The 19,280-nt window shown below is 39.0% G+C and overlaps 1 protein-coding gene and 1 non-coding gene across 3 annotated transcripts in view; one reads left to right on the top strand and one right to left on the bottom strand.

Annotated features, from left to right (window-relative positions):
- The window catches only part of AATF (apoptosis antagonizing transcription factor), a 98,732-nt gene that overhangs the window by 68,272 nt on the left and 11,180 nt on the right, over positions 1-19,280 (bottom strand). The gene's annotated exons all lie outside the window — the stretch shown is intronic.
- On the top strand, positions 3,451-3,523 carry TRNAW-CCA (transfer RNA tryptophan (anticodon CCA)). Its single transcript has one exon. It is a non-coding gene; the product is annotated as a tRNA-Trp (tRNA).

Here is a 19,280-nt window from a genome sequence, read left to right as displayed (position 1 = left end):
TACCCCAGATATATACATTGAGGTAGAATATACAGATCGCAAGAGCATTTTTTTTTTTCTTTCCTCCTTCTAAAGTAACTCTAGGACTGCAGCTAAACTATAGGTCAAAAGGACACACGATATACTGGCCTGAGAACAATACTTTTCATTCAAATCCATACAAGCCTGCCACTTGCAGCAGTCATCCCCGGCAATTAATCCCCCAAGAAAGACGTTTGATTAAATCTTTTCAAGCAAATCCTTTGCTTTGCTTTTGTTAGTTCACTTCTTGTCAACATCCATTAAAATATGCCTTTAATTCTCCCACAATCTTAAAAAACACCGATTCCACTGTCTTCAACTTTAATCAACTGTATGGCCGGCATTTTTCATTTCATAATAATGTGCTGCTTGGAATTCAAGAGGCAGGCTCAGCATCAATCATCTGGTAAGAATTTTTCCACTGCAATAAATATGCAAATGAGGAGAGCCAGTCAGTCGTATTTCAGGCCCGACTTGCTAGTGTTTTAAAAAAGACACAAATTTATTAATTGCCGGTGGCCAGAGGAATCCTATTACTTTGGGCATTGATTACAAAGCTGTGTGAGTGATTATTGTGCAACTCGCGGGCTACCCAGGCATGAGGAAAAATTATTAAAGCAAGGCAGAGATTATCAACTCGGAATAACAATAAGCCTTAACATTTAGGCCCTAACTTCTTCAACAAAGAATTACGTGAAGGCTGCACTGTATCATAATTCCGAATTCTGTCAGTATTACTGTTTGGGCTTGTTCTATATTCCCCAAGCAGGATGGCGTTACCAGTAAGAAAGAGCACTGCAGGTTACAAATTCCTTAACACCCACTGTGTGGATGAGTCACTATCATTTCCAGTGTGGGTGCAACTAGAATTTTTATATATCCATGTAGGTATACACATACACAGGTGTGGGCATGTATATAACCCCCCGATTTATTAGAGAAACAGATGTACTCTTAGGAGGACCATATTTCGACTGGAACAGTAGAAGTAGTTCTGTCCCACTCGGTTGGTTGGTTCTGTGAACCAAAAGTAGGATCTTTTTTTTTAATGGTACAAAATCACCACCAGGATAACTTTTCCAAAGCAGAGTGTGGGGACTTATATTCTAAAATCATGACAACTAATCCAAAAGCAGACTTGGGTTTTCCGACCTCAGGGAGCCCCATGTTAGAAGGCATGCAGTCTGTGCAGGGGTCTATGAGGAAATGATTTGATGGGCTAATTCTGAATGCAAAGTATTTTTGTGAGAAACATTCAGCCTAAGACATATTAAATCAAGTAAGAAAGAGGACTCAGTGGACAAAACTTATTTTTTCTCTTAAGAGAATGATGTAGGGAATTGGGGAGTAAGTGGAAGTTGAAATAAGGGAGAGGTGAAGAGACATAGGATAAAATATGTTGGGTGAGCCCCCTCACAGAAAGAAACCAAAAGGAAAAATCCTTCCCATTTTACATTACTGTCGCACTAAGTAACATGATAGATAGTGTGCATTTGAGTTCTGTGGAGGGACATCCCACTCAAGCTGTAATTTCTGACCAGGTATGAATGTGTAAGGAAGGGAAAAGAAGTGCAGAATTTCTTAGGTTTCCCTGAATACTCTCTCAAATACCTTGATGAAGTGTGTCAATAAATCCTTAAAAAGCCCTACAGGACACAGCAATCTAACTGATCAATGTACTTTCCGAAATCCACTAGCTACCTTCCGTTTCACAGTTCCTAGACAACCTCCATTGTTCCAGAGTACTTACCTGAAAAGGGAAATTTATTTTTCCCCTTTAAACAGAAAGGGTAAATGCTCAGAGCACTGAGGTACTTAAAATCCAAGTTTATTTACCACAGTAATTGCTTAAACTGTCTAATATAGGAGTTACCCTGGGAGAGTGGAGATACTTTCATTTTTATTTGATATACTTTTGAACTGTTTGAATATTTTATAAGCACATATTACTCTTACAATTTAAAATGCTATAAAGTTTAAACTCTGAAGTAAGGGAACTTGTTAAAAATAAAATTAAAACCACAATCCAAGTAACCTTCTGTTTCATATAAAATAGTCTGATCCTTTCATATTAAAAAGCCTTTAAATAAACAGGTAGTGAACTGTCCCGAACCAAGTGCCCAAATTCTCTATACAGTATGGGTCTGGAAATGGGGGTTCCCATGCAGTTAATCCTTCCTCTCTCAGTATCCTTCACAGCATTGCTACAACACATATTGTACTGTGCATGTTGTAAGCAGCTTGAGACACAGACCTTGTCCTGCCACTCTAGCAGCCAACACATCACTTGGGCCATAAAAAGTACTCTACAAATATTTCAGTTCCAGAGAATTGATGCCCAAGTCACATGACAGAACATCTAACTACACTATCATTTCCAAATCTAAATGCTGACAAGCAAACAAAATGTGGACTCCCTATCTGCTACCTTCAACAACTGTGTATCCTCAACAAACTGACCTTTTGTTAACAGAAGCAAGGTAATCAAGCTTAACTTTTTCCTTATTTGAACACGCCAACTATAAGATGTATAGGCTACTCCTAAGAGTCTCAAAACCACTGTATCAGATTTAAGAACTTACAAACATGAAAATAATTAACAATTTTTGTTAGGCATGTTACAATGCATTCTCATGAAAAGTCATTATCGCCACTTGGATAAACTGAGGCTCAGAAAATAAAAGATTATTTTATTTGCGTTCCTTTTAATATTAGCGAAGGTAAGCACTGCTTATTCATCAACCCAAAAATGAAACACGTTGAGATGCTGCTTTCATGTAAAAACATTTAAATGATGCTTAAAAAGTGGTTTACCTATCTCCACACCTTGCTGTGAGCATCCTGAGGCAGGGACTGAACCGCTCACCTTGGTATACTGGGTGTTGGCAAACGGCAGACTCCACACTGTTGAATGAATAACTGAATAAAAATGACATCCTAATATTCTTCCTGGCATGTGCTTTTTGTGTGTGCATTTCAAATCTCCAAAGAACTAACTATAAGTATAGTACCAGTACTTATTTATATAACCCCTTTAAGAAGAGGGAAACAAATACTGTGGCCACAGAGCTATAGCCTAAGAAAAAAACTATTACCACTATTACGATTAATAGCTAACGCTTATCAAGGACCTACTAAGTACCAGACACTAGCCTGAGCACTTTTCATGTAGTAACTCATTTAAATCCTCACAACAATCCTTTCAGGTACATACTATTATTATATCACCGTTATACAGATGAAGAAAATGAAACACTACTACAAGCTTTAAAAAAAAACTGCACATTTTTCATTTTCTAGATCAATGTACCTTTATGGGATATGTATCAAAACTACCTGGAAAACGAAATGAAATTTTCAATTCCAAAAAAATGACAAAACTGCCCTCCTCAATACCATGACACAATAAAAAGCACTAGTGAGGGGACTTCCCTGGTGGTCCAGTGGTTAAGACTCCATGCTCCCAATGCAGGGGGCCCGGGTTCGATCCCTGGTCAGGGAACTAGATCCCGCATGCTGCAACTAAGACCCAGCACAGCCAAATAAATAAATAATTTAAAAAACAAACAAACAAAAAACAGTAGTGAGTTTCTGTTAAAATGCTATATCTAAATTTGGTCCTCACACTTGAAAAAACAAAGTGGAGAAATTAAAGAAAGCCCAAATCATACGGATGGAAGGCAGGTCCTGTAAGACAAGATAAAAGAATATTTGCTTAACCCGAAAAAGAAAATGTTAAGAAATGGATTAATAGTCTCCAAAATTCAAATGGCCAAATACATCCAAAAAAAGATGCTTAGCCTTACTTAAAAAAAAAAAAAAATTAAAGCAATGTGATACTTTTCTGATAGTGCTTGATGCTGGCAAGAATGTGAAGGGGCACTCTCCATACACAACTGATAAGAGTTAATTAGCTCAACGGATCCTGAAAGCAATCTGGCAAAAAGTATCAAAGTTTTACAAACGCATGCCTCCTGACCCTACTATTCCACTTCTAGAAATTAATTCTAGAGAAATAATCAGATAAGAAAGCAAAGAGGTGGCTACAAAAACATTAATTTTTAGCATTATTTATAATAGGTAAAAACAGCAAACATCTTAAGTGCCCATTTATAAGGTATTTAGCCAAATAACTTTCTGGGCAGCTGTTGAAAAGGATAAGTATAAACAGAATTTGGTCTGAATACACTAAACCATAAATACTTTGGGGGATAACTGAAGTAATCTGAGTATGGAGTGGACATATTACTTAGGACTGTTAGGAAGTATTGATTTGGTTAGAGGAGATGACAGTGTTACATAGGAAACACTCTTACTTTTTAGAGCTATTTATAGAAGTATTTAGAGGCAAAATGACATGATGATGAGTACTTTAAAATACTTCAGGAAAAAAAATGAAAACAAAGATAGCATAGTATTTTTTTTAAAGAAAGAACAGGTGGGCTTCCCTGGTGGCGTAGTGGTTGAGAATCTGCCTGCCAATGCGGGGGACGTGGGTTCGGGCCCTGGTCTGGGAAGATCCCACATGCCACAGAGCAACTGGGCCCGTGAGCCACAACTACTGAGCCTGCGCGTCAGGAGCCTGTGCTCCGCAACAAGAGAGACCGTGATAGTGAAAGGCCCCCGCACCGCGATGAAGAGTGGCCCCCGCTTGCCGCAACTAGAGAAAGCCCTCGCACGAAACAAAGACCCAACACAGCCAAAACTAAATAAATAAATTTTTAAAAAATCTTTCCCTAAAAAAAAAATAACAGGTAAGACATATTTATTAACGTGGGAAGATGGTTTTAGTTCAACGTATCCTTATGATCTCATTTACAGTTTAAAAAAAGGTTAAACTGACATAAATACCTAGAAGAATATACACCAAACTGCTAGAGAGAGTTCTCTCTGAAGAGCACTATTAATAGAAAGGAAAAAGAGGACTTTCACCATCCATGTTACATATTTCAGGATTAGGTCAGGGGGAGGGGGATAATTAGTACTGTTTGAAAAAGAATTTTTTTTTTACTACAAACTTCACTTTAATAATTTTTTTAAAAAGCTGATTAAGATTAAATAAATATATTCAAGTACACAGAGAGGTCTTCTGAAGTAGATATAATTCTTCCTGTCAACAGAATAATCAAACAAAAAGACAGATTAAAATAAAAGCAGGAGAAATTAGAAGTAGCCATACATTTGATTGACAAGAAGATCACCCATCCCTAGAACTAATTTAAAATTTTCCCTGTATGGTCACAAAAGAAATATGAAAGACCAATAAATGTAAGGAAAAAATGTTTACCCTCGTTAAACACTGGGGAATGTAAATTTTTAAAAAATGCAAATTAAAAGAAGCAGAAACCATTTTCCACCTATCAAAGTGACAAAGATGAAACAAAATTATAATATCCAGGGTTGACAAGGATAAGGGAAACTGACATTCATATAAAGAAGATGAATATGTAAACTGATCCAGCTTTTCTGGAGGGCGACTTGGCCATACAGATCAAATGCCTTAAAATTGTGCATATCCTTAGAACACATACTAATTCCACACCTAGAAATTTATTTTATGAAACAAAGTTATCACAGATGTGAGTAAAGATTTAGTAACAATAATGTTTACTGCATTATTTATAAAAATGAAAAACTGGAAACAATCCAAATGTCCAACAATAAAGAACTAGTTAAACTACCCATATGATGGAAAGTCTCTGCTGCCATTAAAAATAATGCTGTAGAACAATATTTAATGACATGGAAAAATATTCATGATCTCTGTTAAGTAGAAAAAAGCACACTGCAAAACAGAATATAGAATATGGTTCCATTTTTGTTCTAACTACACACCCACAGAGGGAAAGAAAACCAGAAAATATTTATACCATATACCAAAATATTAAAAGTACATAACTCCAGCTGCTGAGATTGAGGAAGATTATTTCCTTACTTTCCCTTGGCCATTTTCTAAATTTTATATAATGAATATGTAGCACATTTATAATAAGAAAAACACATTTTTATCTTTTTCTTTATCACTTAAAAAAAGTCTTGCCTGCCTAGGGGAGGGACTAGATCATCTGATCCCCCAAGGGCCCTTCTAGCTCTCTTACTGAAAAAGCAGTACGAAGGAATGATCTTTAGAAAAACTGAAGGATACATTTACGATTCACACTCTAAGCCTTCTGTTTTACAACAAATTCATCTCCATCTCTCTCCTGCCTTCATTCCTTTAAGCTTTGGCATTTATTCCATTTCTTTATTCCCTCATACTTTCTTTAAAGGGAAGATTAAAAAAAAAAAAAACACAGATTAGAGTAGTTCAGACTATGTGCATAGTGATGGTCTAGAGCAGTGGTTCTGAAGCAAAGCAGACGTCATACTGGCCTTGCCTCTAACTGTGTGGCCTTAACCAGGTTACTTAACCTAAGACTTGATTTCCTCTTCTGTACAACATAGTTATCAGCCAGCCCCTATTTCACAGGCTGCCATGAGAACTAAATGAGACATTCGTAAAAACTTAATACAGTGCATGGGGAGTAGTGCCAACTAACAAATGGGAGCTATTTTTATTATTTTTAGAGGATAGTGGCATCCTGCATTGTACTTGCTCAATAAAATACCAAGACAGAAGTAAATTAACCAACCCGATTCTCAAAAGGTCACTTCTGATTTCTTTTCCCTCGTGTTCTTCTACCGCATGAGCCTTACTGAGGACACGGGAAATGCTTTCTAATCACTCGAGTTAGCACATTTGTCTCTGCCCTCTTCCAAACCCCCACCACTGCTGACATTCACGTAGCATAGATTATGTGCCATCTTAAGGACGAAAGAATCTTTAAGATTATCTGAACAGCCCCTCTACTTATAAAAATTTTCCTTGCATGAAACAATATGAATAGCTAGTAAAAACTCTTCTCAAAATAGTAGCATTTTGGACTTATACAGAAGCAAATTTATTCAACTGCCTCAAGAAAAACAGAATCTGGGAGATTTGAGACTAAACACCAAGCAAAACAATCAATATTACATGAGAGCAAATGAAAAATTACCAAAGAACTCAAACGAAAGTGTAGTCCAAGCACAACAAACTTTCAAAGCAAGTAATATGGGCAAATTTATTTGGGGACAGGTAATAAATTTAATAATTATAATAATCAAGAGAGAATTGTCTAAAGGTATCATGACATACTGACTTTCTCTAAGATAATTTATAACTAACATAATAATAGCCTTTGCTTTTATTCCCCACACCTCCCAATCTCCTCTCCTTGTCAAACTTCCATTAAAGCTTAATGGAGGGCTTCCCTGGTGGCGCAGTGGTTGAGAGTCTGCCTGCCAATGCAAGGGACACAGGTTCGTGCCCCGGTCCGGGAAGATCCCACATGCCGTGGAGTGGCTGGGCCCATGAGCCGTGGCCGCTGAGCCTGCGTTTCCGGAGCCTGTGCTCCACAATGGGAGAGGCCACAACAGTGAGAGGCCCGCGTACCGCGCAAAAAAAAAAAAAAAAAAAAAAGCTTAATGGAAAAATATATATAGTGGAAAAAAATATATATTAAATATATTAAAATATCTGGAAGAATACACTTCCATTGTTTTCTCTGAGAAGGAGGTATGGGAATTTGGGAAAGTGGAAGAACTTTCACATACATCTCTACTGTTTATGTATTTTTTTACCGTGAAGATTTTATATATACCTTTATATATAAAGATATATGTAAAGATTTTACATATATATTGTAATGGAAGAGTATAAGGACAAATTAAATTAAGTCCCATAAAAGCCCTAGCAAGTTTCATAAATATCAGGGGAAAAAAGGTCTCCACTCTTTCGAAAAATGCTTTGCAGCTTCTCATGGTATTTTTAAAGATGGACTAGCTACTGTTGGGAAAATACATAATAAGTAGGTAAGCATTAGCCATGGTTGAAACTGGAAAGCAGGAACCTGCTAAACCAGTGATCTGATTTCACATTTCCAACTGCTTTTATACCATCTAACATATCAAGATGGAGACCACCTCCAGCTTTGACCAAGGCGTCCAAAAGAAATGGTAACAACCCAAACACTTTGGAAAGTCATTTCATGAAAAAGAAACTCACAAAAGGAATATTATGAAACAGCATACTTGACATAAGCACAGGGGTATGTTCTTCTAGATGTCTGGGGTTATTTGGATTATGAAAGGCAACCTCATTTATCAGTACAACTACTATTACCAAGAGGAAAAAAAAATCTGCAAATTCAGAGTAAACAGAATTAGGCCTCCTACATTTAGCCAAGTGAAACAACCAACAAAAACCAAACACATAAATTCTCTATGTCTTTCAGAGGTTTTTTCCCCTTTAAACAAAGGATTTACTTTCTGCTCTTCCTGTGGCCCCCTACATTTGGATCCCTCTTTCCTACTTTGGTACAATGTATCCCTAAGCAGTTTCAATGAGTTGTGAATTAATTGTCATTCACAAGCCGAAAAAAAAGAAGAAGAAGAAAGAAAGAAAAAGCAGGATTAACTGCAATTGCCACTACAACGGAGAAACTTGCATCTTGCACTCTTACCATGTAAATAAGGCACAGATCCTGCAGGAACATGCCAAACACCAAGATTCTTAATTAATGGAGCTCTTTAATGTGCAAATCAGGAACAAATTGCAAGTTCTGACTTGCATTGATTATGAAAACATTAACTGAATGAGCAAGACCCTAAAAAAAAGACACAATCCTAAGTCTTCAAAGAGACCAAAAGAATACAAAGCTCTGGAAACCAGACAAGTCTGACCAATGTGTAAAATGTAAACCTAAAACTGAGGCCTGCTCACTAGTACACAATGAATTTAAAAACAAGAAACAAAAACCTCAACAGTTTAATCAGAAAGCAATCACCATAAAAGCGTCTATTCCACCAACATCTAGCATTAAGCAGAAAAATGACTGTTCACTCCAGAAGCTCACAGACACTGCTTTAATGAAAAAAAAACCCTTTATATATACACACACTTATATGTATATAGGTATAACAAAACAGTGCTGTCTCTTTAAAAAGAAATTCATCCTATATAAATTATAGCCATAAACTTTTCCTGCAGTGCAGTCTAATTAATTCTTGTTCTATACACAAAGGGAAATGCTGGGTGACAAATGGGTGTGAAGCCAGAAAGCTGCCAGGTCTGCAAAACATTTTCTACTTCAATTTATAAGCAATTTTGCAGTAAATCATCAACCAGAACCTGGAATCTCAGGAATCTCTGAGTGTCCAAACCACATTATATCACTTATCAAAGAGAGAAGGAAAAGGAGTTTAAAGACATCTCATTTTTCAGTTCTAACCCACATCAAAATCTAGAAGCTCTGCATAATCTATTATTCTCTTCTGGGTAAGGTTTTAGTACCAGAGATATATTTTTCAAGCAAAAATGACACTATAGGTTGATGTAGCCCATTCCTCCATCCCTAGAAGTACTGTATCATGTACCCATTACCATAAGAAATATTCCCAGAGTTATGTGGGAATAACCACATAACTATTTACACCCCTCCCTCAATCTAAGCAAAATGTTCACAATCAAGCCAAGCGGAAGGGTTCAGAGGCAAGCCAGCGGACAAAATTTAGGGATGAAACACTCCAAGGAAATGAGTCTACCGAAGAGGAAAATAGAAACTTACAGGAAACAAAGAAGAAAGCAGGGCTGCCCCTTTGTAGTCAAACCCTTCCCCCACCCCTAACCTCTGCCAGCCACTGATCTATTCTCCATCCCTTTAGTTTTACTTTTTCCAAAATGTCATATAAATGGAATGTTAAAGTATACATATAATATTTTGAGACTGGCATCTTTCACTAGCATAATACCTTTGAGATTCATCAGTGATTCTGCATTTATCAATATTTTGCTCCTTTTTATTGCTGAGTAATGTACCACAATTTATCTGTTTGTCTACTGAAGGACATTTGAGCTGTTTCCAGTTTTTGGTGATTATGATTAATGCTGCTATAAACACACACATACAAGTCTTTGTGCGGACATATGTTTTCATTTCTCTAGGGAAAATATCTAAAAGTAGGACTGCTGGATCATCTCGTAAATATACGTTTAACTTTATAAAAAAACTAGCTTTCTTCTACAGTGGCTATACCATTTTGCATTCCCACCAGCAATGCATGGAAGCTCCAGTTGCTCTGCACCCTTGCTGACACTTGATGTTGTCAGGTGTTTGTTTTTGGTCATTCTAATAGGTATATAGGGGCATCTCCTTGTGGTTTTAATTTGCATTTCCATCAACACTAATGATTATGTTAAATAAACATCTTTTCATGTGCTTATTTGTCATCATATATCTTCCTTGGTAAAGTTTCTGTTCAAGTATTTTGCCCTTTTTTTTTAAAGGGTATTTTTTATTGTTGGGTTTTAAGAGTTCTTCATATATCCTGGACACAAATCCTTTGTCAGATGAGTGATTTGCAAATATTTTCTTTCAGTCTGTAGCTCTTCTTTTCATTCTGTTAATGCGTCTTTCACAGAGCAAAAGATTTCCTTCTGATTTAGTCCAATCATCAGTTTGTTCTTTTAAGGATTATGCTTTTGATGATCTAAGAACTCTCTCTAACCAAAGGTCATGGAGATTTTTCTCCCATGTGTTCTTCAAAACACTTTATAGTTTTATGCTTAACATTCAAGTTGATGAAGTATTTTGTTAATTTTTGTATGAAGTATGAGCTGTAAGTTGAAGTTCACTTTTTTTGCAAATGAATGTACCATTGTACTAGCACCATTTGTTGAAAAGACTATCTTTCTCCACTACCTCTGCACCTTTGTGAAAAGCCAATTGCCTATATTTGTGAGAATCTATTTCTGAACTCTCTATTTTATTCCACTAGCTAAAATAAATTTAAAAGGAATAAACCCACAAAGGAAGGACAAAGTACAAGCATACCTTGTTTCATCGCACTTCGCAGATACCCTGTGTTTTACAAATTGAAGGTTTCTGGCAACCCTGTATCGAGCAAGTCTATAGGCACCATTTCCCAACGCATTTGCTCACTTCATGTCTCTGTGTCACAGTTTAGTTAGTCTCACAATATTTCAAACGTTTCCATTATTATCATATCTGTTTCGGTGATCTGTGATCAGTGATGTCTGATGTTACAGTTGTGACTATCTCGGGGTGCCACAAACCATGCCCATATAAGACGGTGAACTCAAAACTGATTGTTGAAATGACAACAAAGGATTTAGAACATGACATGAACTTAGCTGATAAAGCAGTGGGAGGGTTTGAGACGACTGACTCCAATTTTGAAAAAGGTTCTACTGTGAGTAAAACACTATCAAACAGCATCACCTGCGACAGAGAAATCATTCATGAAAGGAACAATCACTGCGGCAAACTTCACCGCCCCCCGCCTCCAGCAAACACCACCCCCCACGCCCCCAACACCCCCACCACCCCGCTGCCTCCCCGCAATCAGTCAGCAGCCATCAACATCAAGGCAAGACCCTCCACCGGCCAAAAGATTACAACTCACTGAAGGCTCAGATGACAGTTAGCATTTTGTAGCACTAAAGCATTTTTTAATTAAGGTATGCAGATTTTTTTTAGACATAATGCTATTGCTATTATACACTTAATAGTATAGTGCAGCCATAACTTTTATATGCACTGGGAAACAAAAACAGTCATGTGAGTCACTTTATTGAGATATTCGCTTTATTGCAGTGGTTTGGAAATGAACCTGCAATATCTCTGAGGTATACCTGGATAAGAGAGATGACAGAAACTAAGTTTTGTAAGCTAAAAAGCCAATGACTACACGGTTATTAGAATGTCTGAAATTAAAAAGACTGACCATACCAAGTGTTAATAAGGATGTGAAGCAAGTGGAACTTTTATACACTGCTGGGAGGATTATAAAATGGTATAACCACTTTAGAAAACAGCTTGGCAGTTTCTATGAAAACTAAACATATTTACCATGTGACCCAGCCAGTCCGTTCTTAGTTCTTCAGGAGGCATGAAGTATATGTCCATACAAAAGCATGCACACAAATGTTCACGGCAGCTTTATCCATAACAGCTAAAAACCAGAAACAAAACAAAGCAAATGTGCTATATCCATATACTACTACTACTACTACTCAGCAATGAACTGCTGATATAGGCAAAAACATGGCTGAATCTCAAAATAATTACACTGAGTGAAAGACAGACGAGAAGAGTACAAACTGCATGATTCCATTTATATAAAACTCTAGAAAATGCAAACTAATCTACAGTGACAGAGAGTAGATTAGTGGTTGCCGAGGAATGGGGAGGGACAGAGACAGAGATTACAAAGAGGCTGAGGAACTTCTGGGGATGAGGAATATGTTCGTCATCTTGACTGTGGTGATGGTTTCACGTGTGTACACAGAGGTCAAATTGTACAGATGCTGCTGACAGGTGAAGTAAGATGAGGACTGAGAACTGACCATTTAACTCAGCAACATGGTGGTCATCTGTGACCCTGAGGAGCAGTTTTGGTGGAGCAAGAGGGATACAGGCTTGACTGGAATGCGTTCATGAGAGAACAAGAGAAAGGGATTCAAGACAGTGAGTACAGACAACTCTTTCCAGGGATGCTGTTTACAGGGTTAGGGTTACAGAAATGGGACCTATACGCAGGTTACTGTATGTCAATTATAGCTCAATAAACCAGTTTTTTTTTTTTAAGCAGATGGACAAATAACTGACTTAGCAAACCTGAGCTAGTTGACCTTGGTGCTGGCAGTGAAGAAAAAGAAGCAATCCCCTCACGGTCCGCAAATACAACCCCAGAAGCTTCAAGAACTAGCAGTGCCAGGCACCTCTAGGAGAGGAGAGGAAGGTAGGGCTACAAACAGTCAACACACCTCTTTACTCAGGCAGACGTTTAGAGGTTTATCCCTTGAAGAGAGTTAAACATAGGGTCTCTGGACAGGGGGACACCAGACACAGTTGAGGCAAGGGCATAGTTCTCGAAACGGGGAATAAGCAGAAGTTCACAGACTGAATGCTGAGACCCCCAGCCTACCCACCTCCTACAATGCTGGCAGCCAGGCAGGAGATTAGAAGTTCTCTAGCAACTAAGATCCCATAAAGAACAAAGATCTAAAAATACTGACATGGGGGTTTCCCCACATGGCCCAGATAGAGCACTTTACAATGGAAACCACAGACAAAGAGCCTCATCCAAACATACAAAGCTGCTAATCAGCTTCTGAGTACCCCACTCTTGAAAGTCAACAGTGGACAAGAGAGCACCAAATATTTGAAGAAAGCATCTAACATATTACACCCAGGTTAAAACAAAAGAAAAGAAAGCAGCGTGGAGGAAACAGACTAATCAGGAAGAACTCTTAAGACTATACATACATATATACACCAGGTATATCCCCAGAGAAATAAAATGTATGACAAGAAATAAAAATACTCAACAGATGAGAAAATAAAGCCGAGGAAATGTCTTAGGAAGTGGTGGCGGGGGGGGGGGGGAGAGAAAAGAAAAAAAAGACAGAGAGAAAGAACTGGAAAACTGACGAGAAAAAAAAAGAAGAAAATCAGACGAAAAGTCTAACACCAAATGATAGGCCTTGCAGAAAAAGAAGAGAAAAGAGAGGGTAGAAAAATCACTAACAAAATAATTTCAAGAAAATTTCTGAGGACTGAAAGATACGAGTCTCCAGCCTGAAAAGGCCTGCAGACACTCTGCACAATGATGAAACACATCCACAACAAGGTGCAGCATCATGAAATTCCAGAATTCTTTGGACAAAGAATTCAAAACAGGGAGGAAAAAACATTAAGATCAGGGATCAGAATGGCTTCTGACTCACCAACAGCAACTTCAGAAGGTGGAAAGCAAAGGAATATTCTATAGACTTTTATACACAGTCGGCGAGTCAATCAATTGTGATGATAGAGTAAAGGTACTTTCAGACAATCAAGGTCTAAAAAAGTTTCCCTCTCATGCATCCTTCCTCAGCAAGCTATTAGAGGGTGTGCTTCACCAAAATAAGGGAATAAGCCAAGAAAGATCCTGACAAGGAGATCCACACAAGTGGGAAGTGAAGGTAATCCCTAGGATGGTGGTGCAGGGAGATCCCAGCATGACGGCCGGGCACCAGAGAAGGGTTAACAGTCCAGATTAGAGCAGGCCAAAAGGTTCTGGGAGACGGGGCTTCCCTGGTGGCACAGTGGTTAAGAATCCACCTGCCAATGCAGGGGACACAGGTTCAAGCCCTGGTCCGGGAAGATCCCACATGCCGCGGAGCAACTAAGCCTGTGCGCCACAACTACTGAAGCCTGCGCTCTAGAGCCCACGAGCCACAAGTACTGAGCCTGTGTGCCACAACTACTGAAGCCCACGCACCTAGAGCCCGTGCTCCGCAACAAGAGAAGCCACCGCCATGAGAAGCCCGTGCACCACAATGAAGAGTAGCCCCCGCTTGCCACAACTAGAGAAAGCTCACGCGCAGCAACGAAGACCCAACGCAGTCATAAATAAATAAATAATTTTTTTAAAAAAAAGTTCTGGGAGAGACTTCTTTAGGAAGGTAAGCTGGCAGAAGAGCTGATGCAACTGATTATCTTGAGGGGAGATTTAGACAACTAGAGAAAAGTTCAGGCTTGAATTACAGCATAGAAAACAAAATAAACAAAAAAGTAACAGTTATTAACTCTAGAAAACAAAACGATGTGTGAGAAAGGAAAAATAATCATGGCATATATATTACCCGGCTGAGCTGTGAACAGTGTTTACACAGACATAATAATGTAAACACTGACTACTGATCTAACCAAATTACAATATAACCAGGAAGGGACAGAAAGTGTGCATGAGTGTAGCAGGAACAAGGGCTAAATCCTCATTTTCATAATGAGGAGTCAATAAATAATGCCTAAAACTGAAAAATATAGTAGAAATGAAACATGTCACTTAGAGATACAGAGATAAATTCATGAATTCAAAAAATAATAGTAATAATTTAAAATATAATTGTTGCTTTAGGAGAGTGGGTTATGTATGGCAAGGTAGTGGAGTGTACAGTCAGCATACACTAGTTTTCATAACAAGCTCTGTAGAATTATTTGACTCTTTAAATTGTATACATGTGTGCTTCCCTGGTGGCGCAGTGGTTGAGAGTCCACCTACCGATGCAGGGGATACGGGTTCGTGCCCCGGTCCGGGAAGATCCCACATGCCGCAGAGCGGCTGGGCCCGTGAGCCATGGCCGCTGAGCCTGCACATCCGGAGCCTGTGCTCCGCAACGGGAGAGGCCACAACAGTGAGAGGCCCGCGTAACGCAAAAGAAAAAAACAAAAAAAAAAACTGTATACATGTTTAAACTTGGATAAAAATGTAAAAGAGAGGAAAAAAGTCCAGAGTAAACAAAAGCTGGTGGAGATAGGGATACTTCTAAGAACTAAAGTGAATATAAAACAAAAGCAAAAGAACTTTAAATGTACATAATATACTCTAAGTATATTAATTATATAGAAAAGGAACACTCAGAAAACAAAAGATCTTTTAGAGATTAAAAATATGATTGCGGGCTTCCCTGGTGGCGCAGTGGTTGAGAGTCCGCCTGCTGATGCAGGGGACACGGGTTCGTGCCCGGGTCCGGGAAGATCCCACATGCCACGGAGCGGCTGAGTCCATGAGCCACAGCCGCTGAGCCTGCGTGTCCCCAGAGCCTGTGCTCCGCAACGCGAGAGGCCACAACAGTGAGAGGCCCGCGTACCACAAAAAAAAAAAAAAAGAACTAGGAAATTAAACTCAAAATTTTTCTGAACACAGATACAGAAAATCACAGAAAGATGGAACATGTCAGAGAAAAAACAACACTAATCCAGTTTAATACCTAAAAGAGAGCAGAGATGATGGAGAGAAGGAAATTAGCAAAGAAATATTAGAAGAGATCTTCCCAAAACTGAAAGACCACACAATCTTAAGATTAAAAGGGCCCAGTAAGTACTCAACACAATGAATAATAAAGGACCCATACCTAGACATAGCTTCGGGCAATTTCAGAAAACCAAGAATAAACAGAAGATCCTAAACATTTCCAGAGAACAAAAACAAGTCACCTACAAAGGAATGAGACTCAAACCAGCAACCACCTTGGACAACATCTGGATGACAGAAGACAACAGGGCATGTGGAAGGCTGAACAATGGTCCCCAAAGAGGTCCACATGCCATTCTAATCCCCAGAACCTGTGAATACCTTACTTTACAAGGCAAAAGGACTTCTTCACAGGTGTGATTAAGTTAAGGCTCTGCAATGGGGAGAGGATCCTGAGTTAGCCAGGTGGGCCCAATGTAAACAGGAAGTCCTTACAAGAGAGAGGCGACAGGGTCAGTCAGAAAAGGAACACTTGGTGTGATGGGATTGCTGGTTTTGAAGATGGAAAAGAGCCATGAGCCAAGGAATGCAGGCAGCCTCGAGAAGCTGGAAAAAGCAAGGAAACAGATGCTCCCCCAGAGTCTCTGGAAGGAGCACAGCCCTGCTGACCACCTGGATTTTAGGATTTCTAGCCTCCAGAACTGTGAGACAATAAAGTTCTGCTGTTTTAAGCCACCAAGTTTGTGGTAATTTGTTGTAGTAACAATCGGAAACTGGGACTTCCCTGGAGGTCCAGTGGGTAAGACTCCAAAGCTCCCAATGCAGGCGACCCGGGTTCAACCCCTGGTTGGGGAATTAGATCCTGCATGCATGCCGCAACTAACAGTTCGCATGCCACAACTAAAGATCCCGCATGCTGCAACTAAGACCCAGTGCAGCCAAAATAAATAAATAAATAATTAAATATTTTTAAAAAACAATAGGAAACTAATACAGGGCAGTACTTTCAAGTTCTGAGCGAAAGTAATTTTCAACCCAGAAATTTATACCCAATCCATGAAGAATATATTGATATCAATGACAAATGAGGCAGAGCATTTTTAAATCTGCAAAAAATCAGATCATTTACTCCCCATCCATGTTTGGCACCAAACTGACAAACTGAGATACAGGAAGAGCCAGAACACAGCTCCACCCTAGAAGAGCAAGGAAAGGAAGTCCCAGGAGGACCCAGTGCGCCAGACCCAGAGAACAACCCTCTCAAACCGGGAGAATGTAAGAGGAGAGACCGCATGATTTAAGGTTTGGGGGAAGAAGGATTGAGATGATAAAACTGAGCCATCAGGGGAAGAAAAGAATATCTAGAGACCTAGGAAAAAAATGATATAATAGATAAACAGTCCAAATGTGAAGCAAAAAAGAAAAAGAAAAAAAACACAAAAAAATAAAAAGAAGAAAAAAACAAATCTGAAGCAAACTAAAATACAGCATGATTTTAAGCAACCGATGGAGGGTTATAAAAAATCTACTTGAACTAGGAACTAGGCACTTGTACTGAACTAGGAACATACTCCTACAGACAGGCCTCTGAACACACAGGAAAGAAAAAGTCATTTTCCAGTCCCTCCCTGCCCTGGTATTACACCCTTATTTACATGATAATAACACACTGTAAATGCAGTTGACTGGTTTTCAACTCCCAGGGTCAACATATGAATAGAGTATGGGAATCTTGGTTGCAGTTGCAGGGCAGAATGTAAAAACGTAGTGGAAGAAGAATGGAATGACTACCTCATACCTCTTCCTCCCAAATTTCTACCACCTCCTTCCTTACTCCTCATTCACAATTTATGACCTTGGTTTCTATTTCAAAGAAAACAGAACGATGAAAAGAGAATTTTCAGAGACTCCTACCTATCTGTGTCTACTCACATACTGTCTTCCCACCTGTCACTACGATTAAACTGTCCCCACTATCAAAGGCCACCATTCCCTAAGGATGCCCTAGTCCCATCTCACATACCTCCTCAAGGACATTGCTACAGATATCCACCCCCATCACCATCAATTTCCCTTCTGCTGCATCATTCTTGCCAACATACAAACATGCTGTTATTGCTCCCATCTCAAAAACAAAACACTTCTCTTGACTCCACATCCTTCTCCATCTAACCTCCCATTTCTCTGCTCCCTTCTAAAGTAACATTCCTAGAAAGAGTTGGCTATACTCACTACCTCAGATCCCTTTTTCCCGTCCTCTCACAAACCCATCCCAGTCAAGCCTGCATCCCTCCCACCCTACCAAAACTGCTCATCAAGGTAGAGGATGGCCACCATGTTGCTAAATGAAATGGTCACTACTCAGTCTTCATCTTAACCTGTCAGTAGCATTCTCATCTTTCATACCAGAGGATAAAGAAATCAAGAAATAGAGATCTAAACAAATTATTTAAAATTATAAAAGGAAAACGAAATAAAATGAGACTGAAAGTAAGGCAAAGGACTGTTGTCTTCCTGAATGCTTCTGTATTCTTTATCATATTCATGTATAATTTTAATAAATTGATTTAAGAATAAGTGTTAAGACACAAATAACAATAATAGAGTAGCATCTTTTTGCAGTGGTCAGGTTCTAAAGTGTGAGCATAAAGCAAAAATCAAGTTCTCACAAAACTGCTTTAAAAATCCCGAAAATTGCCCAGAAAGTACAGCACCACAGTCTCTGTGCCAGTCCAGCATGGTCAGTTTCTCCCCTCAAACACTACAGCCGCTGCGTCGATTAAACACAAGATGATTACATTTGGGGACCGTGCTGGACAAAGACTGCAGGCTGTAACTGTAACCACTAGATTCGCAGTCTGTCTGACGAGATGCTCACTGGAGAGGTACCCGGAACAAAGAATAACTACGGCAGCCACAGATTCCACCTGCCACCCATGCTTACTCCAGGGCATGAGCACACTGAAAAAGATGGCAGGCAGAATCACTGGCACTACTTAAGCTGTTTCTCTCTCCCTCTTTTTCTTTTGGCCAGGCATATATGGTTAAACGTGAGTTCATAAAATGTCCATATAAAGAGACTCCAACATACACTGATGTGTATGACTTCACTGTGAATCCAGCGGATAGGGCAATCCTACTACATATGTTACTACTACCACTACGACGATGATGACGACTACTACTTACTACTAGTACTACCTACTACTACTACTGCCTACTACTAGTACTACTACAAGTCCGGGTTGCTTCCTTATCTAACTCATCACAATTAAAGATTGTTTCAGGCCTGAAGACAACCTTAATTCCTAAGAAACCCAAAACAATAAAACAAATGTTCTGATGAGATTGGCTGCGGTAGTTTTCAAGCTTCCACAGCTCTGCGAGCCATCTAGGGCCCATCTTTTCAGAGTGGG

Source organism: Lagenorhynchus albirostris, chromosome 20 (assembly GCF_949774975.1).
Source record: "Lagenorhynchus albirostris chromosome 20, mLagAlb1.1, whole genome shotgun sequence".
In the NCBI taxonomy this organism is placed as follows: domain Eukaryota; kingdom Metazoa; phylum Chordata; class Mammalia; order Artiodactyla; family Delphinidae; genus Lagenorhynchus; species Lagenorhynchus albirostris.
The sequence above is the reverse complement of the archived record's forward strand: the minus strand, read 5'-3'. Positions and strand labels throughout refer to the sequence as shown.